The following is an 8,846-nucleotide window of genomic DNA, read 5'->3' as shown; positions in this document are numbered from 1 at the left end:
TTATTACCGTGCTTTCATTTTGAACTATTTTTTGTGAATACTGTCCTCCCGTTCTCAGGCTTCTTTGCATCCACCGTCAGTTACTACACTCCCTATTTTGTGGCACCGTTGTCTGTGCCTAAGACAAATCGCTCCTATTGGATGACAACATCCATAACTGGCATTGCTGTTTTGTTTGAGGCACATCGGTACACGGGAGAAGATGTGATGTAGAAGATGATGTTGAGGTGTCAAACTTGAGGCCCGTGAAAGCTTGCCACAATGTAATACGATGTCGAAGTGATTGTTTTTGTTCCCACAAAACAGAGACATTAGGTAATGGACACGATGGTTAACTCCTTCAATGTAAGCCGCGAATAAAGAAGAACCTATTGAGTGCCAGCCAATTGAGAGCATTCTGAATGATCTATCAAGGCTCACAGAATATTGTGCTTTATGACTATTTAAACATAGAAGCTGCTAAATGCAAGATTAGATTCTCTTCTTTCATCATCACTCAAAAAAACTATTTTTTTATTTTTAGTATCCAGCAAAAGGACGTGTTGGTTTCAGCCAAATTACTTATTCCCCACTAAAAACAAGCACACAGAAAACAAGCTTTTTGCGAAAAGCCATATTTTTTGCACAACAGTGATTTATGGTGTTCATTTTTGTTTTTGTGACGCTTCAAACTTCTGAACAGTCATTTTCTTCAACAAAATTGCAACGAAAATGATAATGAGGCACTGGTGTATAAATACAAAACCAATCGAGTTTAAAAAAGGCAACTGCAAACACATCCACGTAATGGCCAAAACACCACTCAGCATGCCTGAGTCATCTGGCATCCACTTGCAGCTCAGCAGAGGTTTTATACACAGGAGGATGATTGCTAATCAGCTGCAGATGTGGGAACACTCTCCAAAATTCACCAAATTCACCCCGCTGATAATTAAAAGAAAAAGACAAACAGAAGGTACCCCCGCAGGTGGACTCGCCAAAATAAAAGACCAAGTGATGATAGGAAGGTCTGTGACAACACATCACAGTTTTTGATGGCAAAATAACGTATTAACAAATATTCACAAGTGTAACAATTTTACATTTGACAAACTTGACACAAGATTTGCATGCTATTTGCTAATATTAGTAGTAATATTTAGTTGTGTGTGTAAATGTCATTAATATCTAAAGGTTTACGCAAAAAATAATTATGGTACTTTGTTTTGCATTTTGTTCCATATCTGTAGCCAATGTAAACCAAACTGTAACCTTAAAACTGAGGTTCTTTAACAGACCAAAATACCCCAAACAGTTTCACGAATGTGTGGTTATCTGAGGTCAAATATAACCACGACGTGGCCCACAATGAATACAAACTTCACACCACTTCATGGTAAGGTGTCCCAATACTTTTATCCATCTGTGTATGGTCTCCAGGAAATGACACAATGGGGTTAATACGGTCAGTCAGTATGATTCAGTCACAGTTTTTTTTTCCAAGCAGTAACATTATGTTTTCTTTGTACTCATCACTGATTGAGTGCAGAGAGTGGACATTTGATTACTTGTGTGTGTAATGTCATCCGATACATGCAGCCACTTAGCCTGAGGTTGTATTTCGCACACTTTCATGAGCGAAATGTATGCGCGCATACACCACATCTTAGAAAAGATTGATAAGGTGGAGATGATTGATTTTGGGAAAATGGTAATGTCAAAGCAACAACTGATATTGAATGAAATCCAATGCAAAAATGTCTCTGAGTGTGTTATGAGCATGCATCCTCATTCCTGATGATATGTGAGCTTGGCATCATTGTTCCTTAAATACTCTCTATACTGTTCTTCAGGCCCACTGGTGACATTTAGTCAGGTTCAATAGAAAATTAGCCCACACTCTGGAAGATCCAATCCCAGCACGGCAAGCCAATACTGTCAACTGAACACATTTTTCTCCATCTGACCTTTAAGAAAGAAGAAGATGGCGTATCTTGCTTCTTCTTCTGGATGACTTACTTGAATAGAGCGAGATAAAGCAGCGAACAGATTGAAAAGGCTCTGATGAAGATCTGCTGATGGATTCAACTGTGAATATGGCGTTGCACTCAGTTCCTTCCCTATGCACATTATTTCACCATTTTTTCGAAAACACACAATGTTCACTTTGATGTTTAGTTTGGAAAATACGGTATGAACTGTATTAAAGTGACATAATAATTTAAACTACAGTTTGTCTATTGTAATGGGAATTTGACACACATACACACTTCTGTCTGTAAGGGAACATGATTAATTCCCACATAAAAAAAACTAATTTTTTTTCATACTCCAAACATTCTGTCCCCCCCAAAAACACAGGTAAACATTCATACTACATTTTCCACGAAAAAGGGGTAGCTACTGGAGAAAAAAAACCTGGAAAAGCGCACAATATTTTAAAATACTGCATGCCCACAACCCTCGTGAGGATAAGTGAATTAGAAAATGGATATATGGTTGGTCTTGTTAATACTTTTAGAATCAAAGTATATTTTAGCCTGCTATTGCTTCCTATTGAGATTTTTGTTCATTTTCAAATATATTCTGCATATAATGTATTGTAATAAGAATGTATACAATGTGACTTGGAGACACGCTTGTCCACACGAAACATTTTCTGAATCATGTCATTGTCATTGCTAATCAAAATGTGAAATAAAGTAGTTGCAGTAATTGTATTTTTATTTTATTTTTTTACTGTAACTTACAACCACACAATGTACCACTCCCAGATAGTGTAACATTATTGCGAAGGAACCTCCACAGCAATAAACCTCATTAAATTGATCGGGATACGGATGGGGAGGATCGGATTGAAGAAAAGTAATATTCATCTGTCAGGAAGTCCTGACAAAACAATTGCAGCGGCCCCGCCCACCTTGCGTCAGGATTCCATTACATGGGCAATGATAACATTTCCCCTATGACACCTGGCACCATCACATCTGCAAGAGGCAGAAAGATAAATTCAGCCTGCCGCCCTTGCATAGTGTCTAATTTCTAATCCTTGTTGCGGTGGCTAACAATTTGCCAACGCCCATGCTGTTGGTGTACGGACATGATTGAGTAGGAAGGAAGAGGGAAGAGCAAATGTCTTTTGGACAACTCCGTGGAGATTGGCTCTCACCCAGGCGCTAATCAAATTCATGTACAGTCAGTGTTGGAGGGAAATCTCCTTACTTATTCCAGAGAAGATCTATAAACTACGGTTCAAATGAACTCTTTCTTTCTGGAATTGTGATTTGAAAATTAGGCTCAATCCAACCAAAATATACACTTCATTTATATGGAACTTGGGAAGCACTTTTGAGCACGTTACATGGGGTGACGACTTCCAATGCAAGCAGTTCAAACATTCGACATTTTCTCACACCAACATTTCCCTAAATGCATCTTTCAGTTTTCTAAAGTGGTTGCCCTCTTTTGGGTCATGGGGGAGCCGGAGCCTATCAGGAGGCGATGTGTTGAAGGAGCAAATGTCAGGAGCAAATGTCGAAATGCATTCAATATGTTTCAATTCTACAAACATATTTACAATTTTAAGATGGATTTTCCTTGCACGCACGCTGTGCCCCGTGACATCAGATATACCATTGCATGATATTTCTTGTTTGGGAAATAAATGGAACATAAATCAGACTCTTAAAAAAAAAAAAAACCCACACACTTCGCGAACGTATCTCCGTGAAGCCAAATTGGTGTGAGATCAAATCTATCACAAGAAAGCGATGTCTCAACAGAACACTGCATGTGGTGGAAAACTCCGGAAATATTAAGCACTTTTCATTGAATTTGCTTAGGTGCTGTGCGCCCCCACCATCATTTATAGGTAAGAAATAAATAAAGAGTCTATTAAAGAGGACAACAACTAATTCAAAGCTACTCGGCTTCCCACTGGATTCATCTCCTGTTCACTCGGTCTTAATTGGTCTCAGAAATGTGGCGCTGTGATTGCTATTGGAAATGAAGAGATGCTGAGGCAATTGTCATCAGCCTCTCATAGTTGACTCAATGGAAGGCCTCATCAAGACTTGTTTTTGCAGCACTCAATTACCGTACGCGAGCTACAATTCCCTGACTTGCATTCACATCGAACCCTCCTGCCTCTTCTTTTCAACAAGCTGTCTTCTTTATTTGGGTGCGCTCTATTGAATTTCTATACAAATAACATGTAGTACACCATATTTTTTCTCCTGTATAATTGGAATACAGTCGATTGATTTTTCTTCCTTCATCTATAAAAAAAAATAAAACCATCACCTGAATGACCGCGCTCAATGTCTAAAGCAAACAAGGGCCACACAATTAGAAAAATACCCTAAGGGGACTTATTATCATTTTTATTGGGTTCAGTCTTTTATTTAAGGTGTGTGTGAATGGCTTTACATGCCCCTACCCGTTTGTTCAAAGCAGTTAGATCATATGCCTGGAAACTTGCATTACATCTTGGAAAAATAAAGCCTTACGGTCTATTAGATTCACATTTGTATGCTGCCCACATACACTGGTAGCTTTTAAAACGTTTGCTGTGAAAAGGAGATCTACATCTGAATACAAGGTAAATAAAATGCTGGCTTCTGAGTTATTTTGGCTAATTGGATGTTCTGAAAAGCAACAGCATCTTTTTGTTTGGCTTTTTCTTTTCTTTTTTTTCTTTTTGTTAACATATTTTCCCAGGACCTTAAGGTTGAACTTGAACTTGTTAAACTTTTTGGGTGTTTGAAATTAGAGGTTCCATTCAGTTATATGGAGTGCATTTTTTAAAAATACAGTACCATACAATTCAATGTTGAGAGCAATTTTCATTAAAGAGACCCAAGAGGTCAAAAACCTATTGGTATATTGCAAATGTGCATATTTTCTTTTTTTTAATGCTGCTTACTCAAAATCTACCAAGTATTTGTTTTTAAAACTATGCACCTATGGGGTCCGCCATATTTATGTCATTAGCTACTTATGCCAAATCGCATAATTGTGACATCCATAAGGCTTTCCTGCCTACTTTATTTCCTAAGAAAAGCAGAGAGGTGGAAAATATTCAGTCATGACATGCTAAACATTGGTCAGATCCACCTATTGAGGCAACTAATGGTGGACGTGCTAACTTGCAGTGGTTAATGTCATCAGTCAATGACGTGAGCGGCTAATAGCTGATATACTGTAGCTAGCTATCTTGGCCATTCGCCCCGGGGGTTCAGCTACGGCTTGGTTGGAGATCAGGACCATTATTTTTTTCACTAAGTGCTTTCAGATATACGTGTGATCATGGAACAATATGTATCTCAAGCTACCACTGTCTTAGGAACACCTCTCATTACGAGCATGATGCGGTTGTCGCCCACATTGGACCAGTGTAGTAATTCAAGTGTGCCATTGACATAACTACATCAATCGAGGCTTTTTGAGGAAAGTGTGTCTCTGATAGTAACGAGACACATGCACACATACTGACGATACTTCCAAGAGATGAGAATGCAGAGACCTCAGACACTCTTTTTGGCAAATCATTAATTATTAATGGTAAGATTCACAGACAGCTTTTGATGTCAAAGCAACCAAGTTTCTTAAAGAGCGAATGTGTGCGCGTGTGTCTGTGTGTGTGTAGTGTGTGTGTGTGTGGGGGGGGGGGTTGTATAATACATTCTCGGGCTGTGACTAAGTTGATAAAGCGTATGGTTTTTATCTGCGGGGTCAGAAGATGAGGGCTGACATTTCTCCTCCACTGATGATTTCTTGTGGGCAACGCAGCTCTGCAGACACTTGCTTTCAGATGGCTTTATCGCTGTATCGGCAGGGGTTGGCGATACTTTGGTTATGTGGCACGCTCTCACGTGCGCGTTTGCGCATTGCATGGAAGAATGCACATCTAATCAGAGTAATCACTCGCCTGGCTTTCTAGTGGTCTGCTTGTTAAGCGCTCGGGATGCAACGAGCTGAACCTCGATATGCCACCTTAACAAGGATCGTCCCCTCGGGAGCCAATCTCTCTCCCTTCTCTTGCCTTCTCACCCCTCCCTATGCTGGCTCCAAAATAGGCCTGTTACTGAAAGAGAATGTTGAATGTTTGGTGTGTTGTTATGGAAGCAAAAAGCAGGTGGAGAGGGCATCAGCGGCCAAAGGCAAAAAGAGAAGTGACTTTCTTGCAGCAAAGGCCTTTGTGGTGTCTCAGATGTGATCATATATGTAAAAGCCTTCTGTGGTGCAACATAATGGATATTTTTGTTGTTGTTGTTGCTCTATTTCTTCTGCGATTTTGAGTAAAAATAATGAAGAATTTGTCAACCTGTTTATTGACTCAAAACAACGGGAGACATATGCGTGTGGCTGTGAAAATCTTTTTTTGTCTCAACATGCGGCATGGTGGTCCATTGGTTAGCATGTTTCCCTCACAGCGCAGAGGTTGCTAAATTAAATCCGGCCGCGACCTTCCTGTGTGGAGTTTGCATGTTCTACCCGTGCCTGTGTGGCTTTTCTCCGGGTACTCTGGTTTCCTCCCACATTCTAAAAACACGGTCGATGAATAGAACATTCTAAATTGCCCCTGTGTGTACCCAGCGATTGGCTAGCAACTAATTCAGGGTGTGCCCTGCCTGCTGCCCAAAGACAGTTGGGATGGGCTCCAGCATGTGGATCAGATATTGGGTGGATGGATGGATGGAAGGATGGACAATATCAACATTTCCAGGTGTTGGATGTATGGGTGTGCGAACCAGAGTAGAAAAAAGTTACATTTTTTCTCAATTCCAAGAGGAAACAGCCAGTGCATTTGTAAATAGAAATCTATAAAGTACTCGTCACTTGTGTCTCATTATATACATCCAATGGCACTTACCCTTTTGTAGTATAGACATACACATCATAAAGAGCATCCTTAAAAACTACTTAGAACACCAGCAAATGATCAATTCTTGGAGAGACATCCAATCTTTTTTTGTGCAAAGTAATCCAAACTGGAAATCGACAATTTTAATAAGCACTCAAATATTTGTTACGATACTGATTGTTAACCAGAGTTTGAAAAGAAAATAAGTGAGGATAATAGGATCAAAACTGTGTTTGAATTCATTTGAAAAACTTTTTACATTCATCCATGTGTTGTTGAAAGTAATGACTTTTACTTCACAAAGGAAGTCATTAAAACAACCAAACGTCACGGACTCTGTTCTTGTGATGCTTTTCACTCCCAATCTGTTCTTCCGCACCTTTTCCTCTCCTCTTCCTCTCCTTGCGTCATTCCCTGCGCGCTGATCAGGGTGTCAGCAGCTGTCGAGGTAATGACGATCAGTGTTGTTTTAAACATGAAATGGTGAGGGTGAGAGAGGAGAGCTCCAAAGTGGGGAGATCAATAACAGCCATTACTCTTCCTCTCTAATGATGCAGCTCCTGCCGCCCCCCTTCACCCACCCTCCTACTTCCATGTCCCCCCCCCCCCCCCCACACCGCCGTCTCAGCCCATTTCTACACACTATCCGATATCGGAAGGGAGGAGGTTATGAAATATCGAATCCCAAGGGCGTGTGCCTTGCCGCCAATTACCCAGTGAAAAATGGCCCCTTCTGGATGTGTGTGTGTGTGTGTGTTTGGTGAGAGGAGAGGTTGACGTCGACCGGCCAAAGTCAGTTGACAGCGACGGCAGTTTGGTTCCATTTTATGTTGGTCTGTCTTGCACATATTCCAAAGACTTAATACCGGTCCACTGTTAGAGTGTTTCCCAATAGTGACGGAGCCAAGGCAAATATTTTGTATTAGTCTGCAAGTGAACATCTGCGTTTACCCACTGTGGCTTCGTGCGAGTTTTCTCCTTTCAGATTTGTCAATGGGGTGCTGTCAGTGCCTTCAAGGCCTTGTCTCCTGGCCCAAATACAATCAGAAGCACCGAACTAAAACTTTGATGCGTTATATTCACTGGTTTCCAACAGTCTCTTATCTTCATTCAGTAGAGTGTGCCAGCTTGTAGACAAGTGCGGTATATGTTGAATGATTTATTTTTTTGATCAAATCAGATTGTAGCCTCTATGTTTTGGCATGTAAATTTAATCTCCCCGAGGCCTTTAGAATCCGGATGCTGGTGTGACACAAACGCATACTTGCCGTTTCTTTTTTGAACCAGTCAGATTTTAGATCCACCTCTCTTCACAAAGGCTCCAAGTGACGTCAGTATTTTTGGATTGGTTCAAGTCAAGTCAAGTCAACAGTATTTATAGAGCACTTTCAAACAGCCGTCGCTGCATACAAAGTGCTGTACATGGAGCGATTTAACATACACAATAAACAGAAAGACGAATCGGTAATAAAGGCGGTGTAAAGCACCAAGCACCAAACAGTAAAATCAAGGACAAATCATGCTGAGTCGAACGCCAAAGAATACAAGTGAGTTTTGAGGAGGGCTTTAAAGATGGGCAGCGAGGAGGCTTGCCGAATGTTCAGTGGGAGGTCATTCCAGAGAGAGGGACCAGCAACAGAAAAGGCTCGATCCCCTCTGAGCCTCAGTTTAGCTCTTGGTACCTCTAACAAAGACTCGTCCACAGACCTGAGGCGGCGGGCAGGTGTGTAGGGGCGGATGAGCTCAGGTTCAGGTTCAGGGAAATAGTCTGCTATGATTATACCTCTGATTGGTTTATCTTAAAAATACACACATAAGATTAATTTAAGGGGCAGGACAATGTCAGACATCATTAAAAATGTATTTTTACGTTGCACGGGACATACAGTATCATGTCAGGACAGGTCAACCAACGCCATTGCTTACTGGCTCGTTTCAACCTTGAAATAGATTTTTTTTTTGAGGGGGGGCATAGCTAGCTTACAAACAGGCAAGAGCAAAG

The sequence above is a fragment of the Hippocampus zosterae genome, chromosome 4, assembly GCF_025434085.1.
Source record: "Hippocampus zosterae strain Florida chromosome 4, ASM2543408v3, whole genome shotgun sequence".
Lineage (NCBI taxonomy): Eukaryota > Metazoa > Chordata > Actinopteri > Syngnathiformes > Syngnathidae > Hippocampus > Hippocampus zosterae.
Note: the sequence above shows the minus strand (reverse complement) of the source record.